A 9,539-nucleotide genomic window follows, 5' to 3' on the forward strand; every position below is an offset into this window, starting at 1 on the left:
TGCTCATGGGCTGCATGGACCAGGCTGTGGGCAGTACGGGAAGAGCCTTTTCCAGGAACAAGAAACAAAGTCCTCGTTCTAGACTCCTGAGCAAGAGTCAGTAGAACCCAACACAACCAACACCTCAAATACTGCTGCCTCCATCAACTGCTACAAAAGGTTGTAGGGACAGACCGACAGAAACCTCGGGCCTAAAAGAATGAAGGGGGGTTTCTTGGTGACAGGGCTTTCTGGTGTGACCTTTCAGAGAGCTCCCTTTGCCTCAGCCCGTGGGCATTTCCGTTTCCAGATACAAGCAGCATCATAGGAGACTGTGCTGGGGACTTCATTCTCCAGATCTCAGGAGTGATGAAGACCTCTGAGAGCCTGTGTCTCCATTTCCACCACTTGCCCTTTTCATCCAAAGAGTTTCTGCTGTTCATCCAGAGCCAGCGTCTTAGAATCCTATCCTCTTCTTTCAGCTTGGGAGTTTGGCGGCGTCCTTTGGATGGTTTTACTTTGGTTCCTCCTCAAGATCGATTTAGAATTTGTGGCCAACCTAGGGTGTGTAAAGATACCCAGGGAGAATGCTCGAGGGTAGTTGAAGCCAGTGGTTAGGGGAGGATCCTGCCTCATGTGTGGGAGAAGAGGAAGGGATGACAGAGATAGCTCCTTCTTTGATTTGACCCCTGCCCAGTGGAACACAGAACTTGGACTCGACTTCCCATCCTGTTGCTGCTTTCCTCACTTGGTCATGGTCACCCACCAAGACCATGGGGCTGCCCTGTCCAAGGACTGGAGGCGACATGATCTCATTCTGACCGCTGGTGCAGAACTCCGGCCCTCCTTCTATCCATTGTCACCCCGTTGCTCTATTTTCACTCTGAGCCCTCCCTGGGCTCCATTCCATGTGAGTGTCTTAGAGTCACACCCTCAGAGTCATACCTTAGAGTCATACTGGGGATTTGGGTCCATTCCCTGCGACTGTGGCATATGTTTGGCCAAAGCGGCCGTAGCTGTTCAGCAAGAGCATCTTCCCTGGATGATGGTTCATCTTTGCATGAGTCTCTCAGGACTTGGATCTCTGGCCACGGAAGCCTGTATTTTTGTGTTTGGTTTGGTTTTGTCACAGGGACAGGTCCTCAGATCCTCTCAGTCTTTCAAGTATCTTGAAAAGACAAGAAAATCTCTAAAATGGGGTGAGGCTACAATATGTAAATGATGCTCAGGGCAAGATCGATTTATTTTAAACCATTGCAACCTGACTGATATGTGAACAGGCAAGGTAGTCCTGGTCTTCCACCTCCCTCTGCATTTCCTGCAGGCCTGTTGCACACTGGCCCGCATCTTGACTCAGTTCATCCTCATTATAGGTTCTTCCTGGCTTTGTCCCATACCTCACATCATGCATATCCCTTTCATGAGAGGACATACATGTGAGGGCACATTAATCCTCCAAACCTGAAAGGGGAGAAGTGAACTGGCAAAGAGGCAAAGACCAGGTGCGCTGCCCTCATGGGTCCCTCCCTGTCTGCCAGTCCCTGCCTTCTGCCACTGTCTTTGGGGCTGTGAGCGATATAGACTTGCCAGCCAGAACTGTCACTGTTGCTCCCGCTGAGGATGCTGAAGGACAGTGCTGCACAAGCCTGTGCCATGGTTGCCAAACCATGATCACAGGGTGGCTCTTCTGGGCCACTGAGTCAGCTATGGTGCAGCCTAATGCACGGGGCTCTTGTTGCCTGGGCACCTCACCCAGAAACCTCCTCGTGGCTGTGCCCCGAACCCAGCACTGATGCCTGGGATCCCACTGGCCCCCCTGTGCCCCAGCTGGAAGGTAAAGCCAAGTCCAAATAAGTGCAAGTGCTACTGTTAGCCGTGGTGGGTGGCCTTGCTTGGTGCCCACCTGCCATATGCATAGGCTTCTGTGAAAATCGATCCCTGGGCACAGGCTGAGTGAATCACAGCTCCATGGTTCCTAAGTCTCAACGGGGACATAGTTAGACTTAGAGCCATGGGAAGGGAATGGCCATAAGGAGGTCCAAAGGTGAATACCTCCAATGGCAATGGGATTGATCTGGAAAGAGGCTATACAACTTCATGTCCCCTCAGCTAGAAAAGGAGGCCAACTCCCTTCCCAGGCCTCTGGCCGAGTCCAAGTGCAAACATTCTCTTCTGGCCCCTTCCGGTGCTCTAGGCCTCTGAATGCCTGCATGGTTTTGACCCCCACCTGCCAGGGGCCCTGCGGTCACACTTACCGCATAGTCACAAGCACTGCAGTAGGATCCCCAGCAGCATGCCGAGGACATTCCACTGAAAGACTGAATGCCATGTACTCCAGAGAGGACCTGGTTTGGAAATAGAGCCAAAGGGTGAAAACAGATCCACCTTGGGCCAGAGGTCTTCATTAGGGATGAGAATGGGATGATGTGGAGAATGGACTAGTGGCATGTTCTAGCAAGCTGGGTCAGGAAGCAGCAAGACCTGTGGGTTTTGGTGAAGGGAGACCCCTACAGGCTACACCTGGGAGCCCTGTCAGCAAGGGACCTGCATTCTTCCTTCAGAGAGAGAGGGAAAGCCCTGCCCTGGGGTGTGTTTCTTGCCTCCTCCCGTTAGTGGAGAGTGGCGGCAGGGATTTGCTGTCACTGATGCTCAAGTGGTTAGAGCCGTGCCTGGTGCAGTTTTCCTTCCAAAGTCCCTTTGTGCCCTGACCACGAACCGGAGCACGGTGCACGTGCATGCACCATCCACTCCGCAGGATGAAGGCACTTCTATAAGTCAGGGGAGGGAGGCCAGCTGGATGCCCATCGCGCTTCACTCCAGCTGACTGACCACCAAGCCCTCAGCGACAGAAGGGCCTGCTTTCCTCTGGGACACCTGACACTGAGTGCTGTCCCTTGGCTCAGGGACTGACTGGGTATGCCACAACAATGCTGGTAACAGAGCTGTGTACCTGACACACCCCATGGAATCCAGAATCTTCTCATTTGAACAAAGGACTTTCTTCTGAGCTCTTGCTCACAATGGTTCCCAGGTAGCACCGGTTTGAAAATAGAGCACACATTGCAAATAAGCACCTGGAGGACTACAGTTCTTTCTTACAGAACAGAATGGGCTAAAGTTAGAATTCAGTGCCTACTCCTGTCTCCTGGCAGGCTGGCTGGAAAGGAAATCTCCACTGGCAACACCTGAGAGTGAAGTTCTGCAGGCGGTCTGTGTCCTTTCTTCAGAAGCAGAGGGGAAACTGGGTCTGGTGGGTTGTCCTGTCCTTCCCATCAGGAAATAGATGCAGCCTTTGATTCTGAGACAAGGAGTTCCTGCTCTCAGCTGGTGATCAAGTGTGTGGAACCTGGACCCGATGGAGTAATTCTTGAAAGAGCCGTTTCTGCGCTGACCAGGTCCTGGAGCACAGCATGCCCGTGGGAATCCTGTCTGGCACAGAATGAAGGCCTGTCTGCCCTTCACTGCACTTGCAGTGGCCTAGAACCAGGCACTCAGGGCCACAAGGCCCTCCCTCCTTGGGAGGAAGTTACTGTTGACTCTCACATAGCACAGGAACGGAGTGGGAGTTTAGCACCAATCTTTAGGCTCTGCTGGTGTGACGTGGGTGAAAGCCTGCTCGTCCCTAAATGGACCCAAGACTTAGAAAATGCAAATTGTCAAGAATGGCTGGCCACAAGGGACACGAAGGCTCTACATTACAGATGGGAATGGGATAATGCTGGGCACACACATATCGACCTCATTTCTCCCTTCTGCGTGTGTAAGGCCAGTCCCTACCCAACCTCTGGGACCACATGACAATGTCCATAATGTACGGTTATGACCTGCTTGGCAACTTCATACGACCTAGGCCTCTCACTGTGAACAGAGTTCAAATGGGCAGTCCCAAGGGGTCCTGTTGCCAATCTGTGACAGAATCCCAAGGACTCGGCCAGAGCTCACAGGTTAAAGCGGAGGATATTGGGGCACCTGGATGGCTCAGACGGTTAAGCAGCCAACACTGCTCAGGTCATGGTCTTGACCTGAGTTCAACCATCCCATCTGGGTCTGTGCTGACAGCTCAGAGCCGGGAGCCTGCTCCAGATTCTGTATCTTCCTTTCTCTCGGCCACTCCCCTGCTTGTGCTCTGTCTCTGTCTCTCAAAAAATGAATAAAAACGTGAAAATTTTTTTTAAAAAGTGGAGGATATTGCTCTGAGACACTGACTCTGAATGGACTCCAGTGAGAACATCGCTTGAAAAAAAACAAGGAGTAGCTGGATGGGAATTAACAGAGGGCCAAAGTGTTTCATTACACAGAAAAGCAGGAGGAAGTTGAGAAAGACCGGCCTAGCACAATCTCCTGAGAGGCTGACGGTTGTCTAGAGTGAGAAATGCCTGTGCACAGGGACAAAGGGAAACTTCCATTGCCTAAACCTGGGTGCTCAGTCAGCATGAGGCCTGCACTTTTCTTTCAGAAAGAGAAGCAAGGCTCCGGACCTTGGCTCCTTTGTATGTCCTACCCCGCAGGGCAGAGAAAGTACAGTGATTTGGTGGTAGCAGATTAGTGGTCCCATTGGTGCGTTAGGTATTGTAACCAAGTCAGGGGGCAGTGTTCCTTGTAAGGGCTTTTTCGGGCTGAATTGTCCTGCAGGATATTGTGCATGCCTGACCCATCTGCCTTAGAAGATGAAGACATTTCAATCAGCCAGGGCAGGGAGGCACGCTGGCTCCCCGCCACAGAGGGTACCAGGGCCAGTCAAGCAGCAGGTGCTCCTGGATCGGCGGGTCATTCTTTGGGATGAAGTAACTGATTCTTCCTCTCCCATAGCACAGGACGAGAGTGGTAGTTCATCACAAATCCCGGATGTTGGCTGTGTGGCTGACAGACCAATTCCTCCTGGTTGTGACCCATGACCTAGCTCAGAAGACAGAAAACGATTGGCAAGGGCTAGAAGGAAGGCTGAGGTTCTACATTACAGAGGATATTAGGAGAAATCTGGGAATGAAATCTCTAACCTAGTTTCTCTTTCCACCGGAAGTGAGGCAAGCTCAAAAGGATTCCTCCAGCTTTGCTTTTCTTTTTCAGGTTTGCTTTGCTTACTTGGGGTCTTCTGTCCTTCCATACAAATGTTAGGATCCTTTGTTCCATGAAAGATGCTGGTGATGTTTTGATCGTGATCTCAGTAAATGTGTAGATTGCCCTGGGTGGTATAGACATTGTAACCATGTTTATACTTCCAAACCATGCGCATGAATGTTTTCCCATTTATTTGTGTCTTCTTCCATTTCCTTCATAAGTTTTCAGGGTACAAATCTTATACCTCTTTTGTGAGGTTGATTTCAAAGTATCATACAAAGTATCATTCATGCAATGGGGTCAGTTCCTTGATTTCTTTTTCTGGGTGGGTGGGGGATGGGCTATGAGTGATGGGCATTGAGGAGGGCACCTGTTAGGATGAGTCTTGGTTATTGTCTGTAATTGAAGAATCATTGAATTCTAATCCCGAAGCCAATATTGCTCTGTATGTTACCTAGTGAGAACTGAAATAAAAATTTGGAAAAAAAAATAGGAAAAATGTGAGCAGATAGATGATTTGGTCTTGCTAATTTGACACCTCCATTGTGACTCTGCTACCCTGACTCAGACATTTTATCTTGGAGAACGTGCTCACACACACGAACCATTTTGCTGTGGTGCTTCATAAACATCAAAGTCAGAAATATACCAACATAGGATGTTTGTGGATAAAGTGTTTTTCAGAGGAACGTAATTAAACATTTCAAGTACTTGATCAACTTAAAACACTAGAGCTCAATGTACAGGATCTAGTTTATATGAACTTATTTTATAATTAATGAAAAATTTTTTTCAAAACCAATTAATTTTGATGTAAAGAACTTCATGTTCTATCCATGAGGTACCGATTCTGCTTCTTTAAACTTTTAGAAAGGAAATCAGATACTAAGATGTTAGAGCAGTGAGATCAAGGGTGTGTGATATCGCCTCGTGGGCAATCCATAATCAGGTATACAGTAGCCACAGCCAGGTTTCTTGTCTATGAAAAAGAACACACCTGTATCCTCTTTTCTACTTACACATCTACTGCAGGGACCCAAATATAACACTAGCCAAAGCAAGAACTGTACCCTTGGAGCACTGTGTGACTTTGGAAAGGGTCTATGTCCTTCTGAAGGACAGACCTCTGTATGCCTAGCAGTAGAGGCAGGTGTGGAAGTCCACTGTATGAGTCAGAGATACCGTGTTTCTGCCTGGTTGATATCCATGTCCTGTCTCCTGGGAACAGTAGGTGGTGGGTGAGGTGGTTGCTGAAGACCTACTTCTTGAGCGGAGTCCTTGCTGCATTCCCATGCCTAAAGCAGGGAGCTCACTCACGCACTGCTGGGTTAGTGATGTTCTGCGTACCTGGTGGTGGAAACAGACCTGGTTTTTCATCACTGGCTCTACCCATTTCCCTGTTTTATGCAGGTTTGTATGGCTTTATAAAGTAATCCGGAATACTTAGTGTACAGGTGTGGCTGCCCACTCCCCACCTGACACCCCATCCAGTGCTAATGGAGCCTGACATCACATCCTCTGGAGAACTGACTTTTGTAGTTATGTATGTAAGCTCTCACTGTACAATGGGGTGACTGGTCTGACCAAGAGACTAGGAGTGGCCCAGATCACAGGAGGTGGGCAGAGTCCAGAGGAGAAGGCTGGGCTCTGCCATTTGAGGGAATGGCTCTTCACTTCTGGAAGGTGCCATGGGGCACCAGCATCTATTTTCATAGCTGCATGTGCAAAGGCCCAAAGATGGGCAAAGAATTCTTGCAGTGTGTAGGTTTCTGCTAGGGCCATCCTTGGGCCAGCCTCCAGAGGGAAGGACTAGGGTCCTGCAGCCCAACTCCGTTAGCACCAGGAATGAGGAGCTAACCTCCTTTAGTTTAGACAATGGCTACAAAAGAAAAGGCTGAAGGGTTCTCCCATATAGTGTTGTGTCACCAGTGGGTTTCTCCAGAGTTCCGCATGACCATAGAGTGTCCGTTGGTCTTGGTTCCCCACTAATGACTCACTTGTTCTGAGTCACTGAGTCACCTCACTAGAGAAGTGCGTGAAACTTGCTGGAAGCCTTGTAGAGCTTAGAGAGGCTTGGGGACTTGGGTTGGTGAGGACTTGAGATAGGGAAGGACATGTCAGAGCACTGTACATGGAGTCTAGACTCCAAGTACAATACCAGTCCATGTTGGGCCCCCAGAGTCCTCACTGGGTAATAGTTATGTAGTTATACTTAATTATGTATCTAAGCTTTTAAGAGACCATAGGAAGAAGAGACACAAATAGTGGTCTATGCCAATTGATCCTTGTGCAGGGAGGTCCAAGTTATGTTAATATGTCGATTTGCATAAATTTCACTGTAGCTGATAGTAAGCTAGGCTTTCCTAGCTTCCAAAGATTAACAAGCCATGGTCCTTTGAATTTCCCTTTCTGTGCAGAAATTAGAGGGCCAGACAAGCCTGCATCTTTCCAAAAACGATTCTCCCTACTAGACTGGCCAAAGGATATGGTCTTATTTGAATATTTTGTTTCAAGATGTCCTCTAGGACCCCTGTCGATAATAGGCCCATTACCCTAGTGAAGATTATGCTCAGGTTGTCCAAGGAATATTCTTCCAGGTGTGGTCTGAATATTTGAAACTAGAGCAAACTATCACATTAGGAGTGTGAGATACGTCTGTTTTTGGAGGTACATCAAAGCTTCTGGGTGAGAAAAAGGTAAAATTGTCTGGTCTGGTAGAGGTTTGGGGCTGTACATGCAAACGTCGGTTGATTTTTAGTTGAAGACAAGCAGGTAAGTTGCAAAGTTTGGTAACACACATAGGAGGTGCTGGAAGGTGCCACCATTGAGGTCTTGAAATATAAAGCCAATGCTCCTGTTCTGTTTGGAAGGGCGGGTTAAGATTGGCTCCTTCCAGACTCTGTCATCACTGCTAAGAGGAGTATCCCAGTCTAGGACTGTTAGGCTGTCAAATATAGTTGGGTGAAGGAGATGAGCCCAATAGGAATATTGGCCAGGACAAATGAGGGCGAGAAGAAGAATCAGGGTTACACATATCAACTTTTTGTTAATGACAGAAATCATGGCCATCAGATGTGAATGAGGGGTGTATGTGATATCACTGTGTTGTAAGAGGCTGCCAGCCTGGTCGACCGCATTTAAGGCGTCCCCATGTTATCTCAGGGCAAGGACTTGCGTTTGTGGAGTGGCTTCAGAATGAGGGGTCCATGAAGAGGCTTCTTTCATCTTGAAGAAGGGCAGGGGGGCGGGGGGACAGCGGGCTCCAGGAGCTGGAAGGTGGCTGAGGATAGACGTCCAGGCCATGCGCTGCCCCAGATCTGGGAAAGCAGTGGCGGAGGCCAAGGTGTGTCCTCCTGTAGAACGCGCGGAACGCCGCGGGGTCCTGGAGGGACAGAAATTGGCACGTCCTGGAGCTTAGGAGAGTCCCAAGGAAAGACCTTCCAGGAAGTTGGACGTGCCCCTGCTTCGGCCTGGTCTGCTGCCTCTGCCTACCCTCTGCGCTTCTTTGATTTAGTTCATTCCATGGCCCTCTCCCCGGGGCCAGTGGCTTGCCACCCCGCCTTCCCAGCTCAGCCCAGATCCTGGGCAAGACCCAGGGAGTAGAACCATCCTGGATGTGCGCCCGGCTGGGGGGCGCGGTCGGGGGAAGGGAAGGGCGAGGCGGACCCAGGCACCACGGAGGAGCGATCCTGATCAGACTGTGCCCCAGTCTGCCATGGAGTGGAAGCCACTGAGTCTGTCCCTAACCCCTGTGAGTCCCCCCTTCCCTGGAGGGCAGATTCCAGCAGCAACTCCAGGGCACGCACGCCAGAAAAAGCCAGGGGCGGGGCCGCCTCTGCAGGGGGAACAGGTCTGAGCCGCGCCTCAACCAGGAGCGGGCGCGGGAGGTCCCGCAGCCGTCCTCCAACGGGCCGGGAAACCGAGCGGTGCCTTCAGCCCAGGTGGCTGCAGAAGCCCCTTCCTCCCCTCCGGCCAGCCTAGCTCAGCTCCGCACTCCCCCCGTCTCCCATCTTGTCCCCGCCCTCCCTCCTGAGTCACCTGTTCCGCGCCTCGCCCCTCCTGAGCTCGCGCCATCTGCTCCTCTGCCCGACCTCCTCCTCCTCTCTTTCCCCCCTGCCCTCCCCGCATTCCACAAGTGCTGCTACGTCTCTCCAGCGCACTTGGCCAGCTGGACAGGTGAGAGGGACCCTGCGAGTGGGCGCAGGGCGGCGAGTCCGGAGCCGCCGGCGGAGGCGAGGCGAGAACCTACCGACTCTCCCCTGCGCTCAGACCCCCGCCTCTCCCCGTAGCCGGCCGGTCCTGCACAAGGCAGTTGCCCCGGCCCATCCTCCCCCCCGCTCCTCCCCTGCCGGCTCCTCGGCGTGCCGCGCGGGAGGAACTCTGGCTGCGCCCAGAGCAGCGGCAGCCGACCACGACCGCCCCGCGCCCTCCCTGCATTTGCGGCCCGCGGCGACTCGCAGCCCCCGGCAGCAGCCTCAGCATTTCGGGCGCGCCTCGAGAGG

General features: G+C 51.4%; 2 long non-coding RNA genes across 2 annotated transcripts; both read right to left on the reverse strand.

Moving 5' to 3' along the window:
- Positions 1–1,204: 1,204 nt before the first annotated feature.
- Positions 1,205–4,011, reverse strand: LOC115272291. The gene is made up of 2 exons (XR_003900345.1): positions 2,696–4,011; positions 1,205–2,324 (listed from the first exon to the last, which is right to left on the reverse strand). It is a non-coding gene; the product is annotated as an uncharacterized LOC115272291 (long non-coding RNA).
- Positions 4,012–4,235: 224 nt separating this feature from the next.
- On the reverse strand, positions 4,236–6,379 carry LOC115272289. Its single transcript, XR_003900344.1, has 2 exons — positions 4,977–6,379; positions 4,236–4,875 (listed from the first exon to the last, which is right to left on the reverse strand). It is a non-coding gene; the product is annotated as an uncharacterized LOC115272289 (long non-coding RNA).
- Between the last annotated feature and the right edge of the window lie 3,160 nt (positions 6,380–9,539).

This window comes from Suricata suricatta, chromosome 11, assembly GCF_006229205.1.
Source record: "Suricata suricatta isolate VVHF042 chromosome 11, meerkat_22Aug2017_6uvM2_HiC, whole genome shotgun sequence".
NCBI lineage: Eukaryota > Metazoa > Chordata > Mammalia > Carnivora > Herpestidae > Suricata > Suricata suricatta.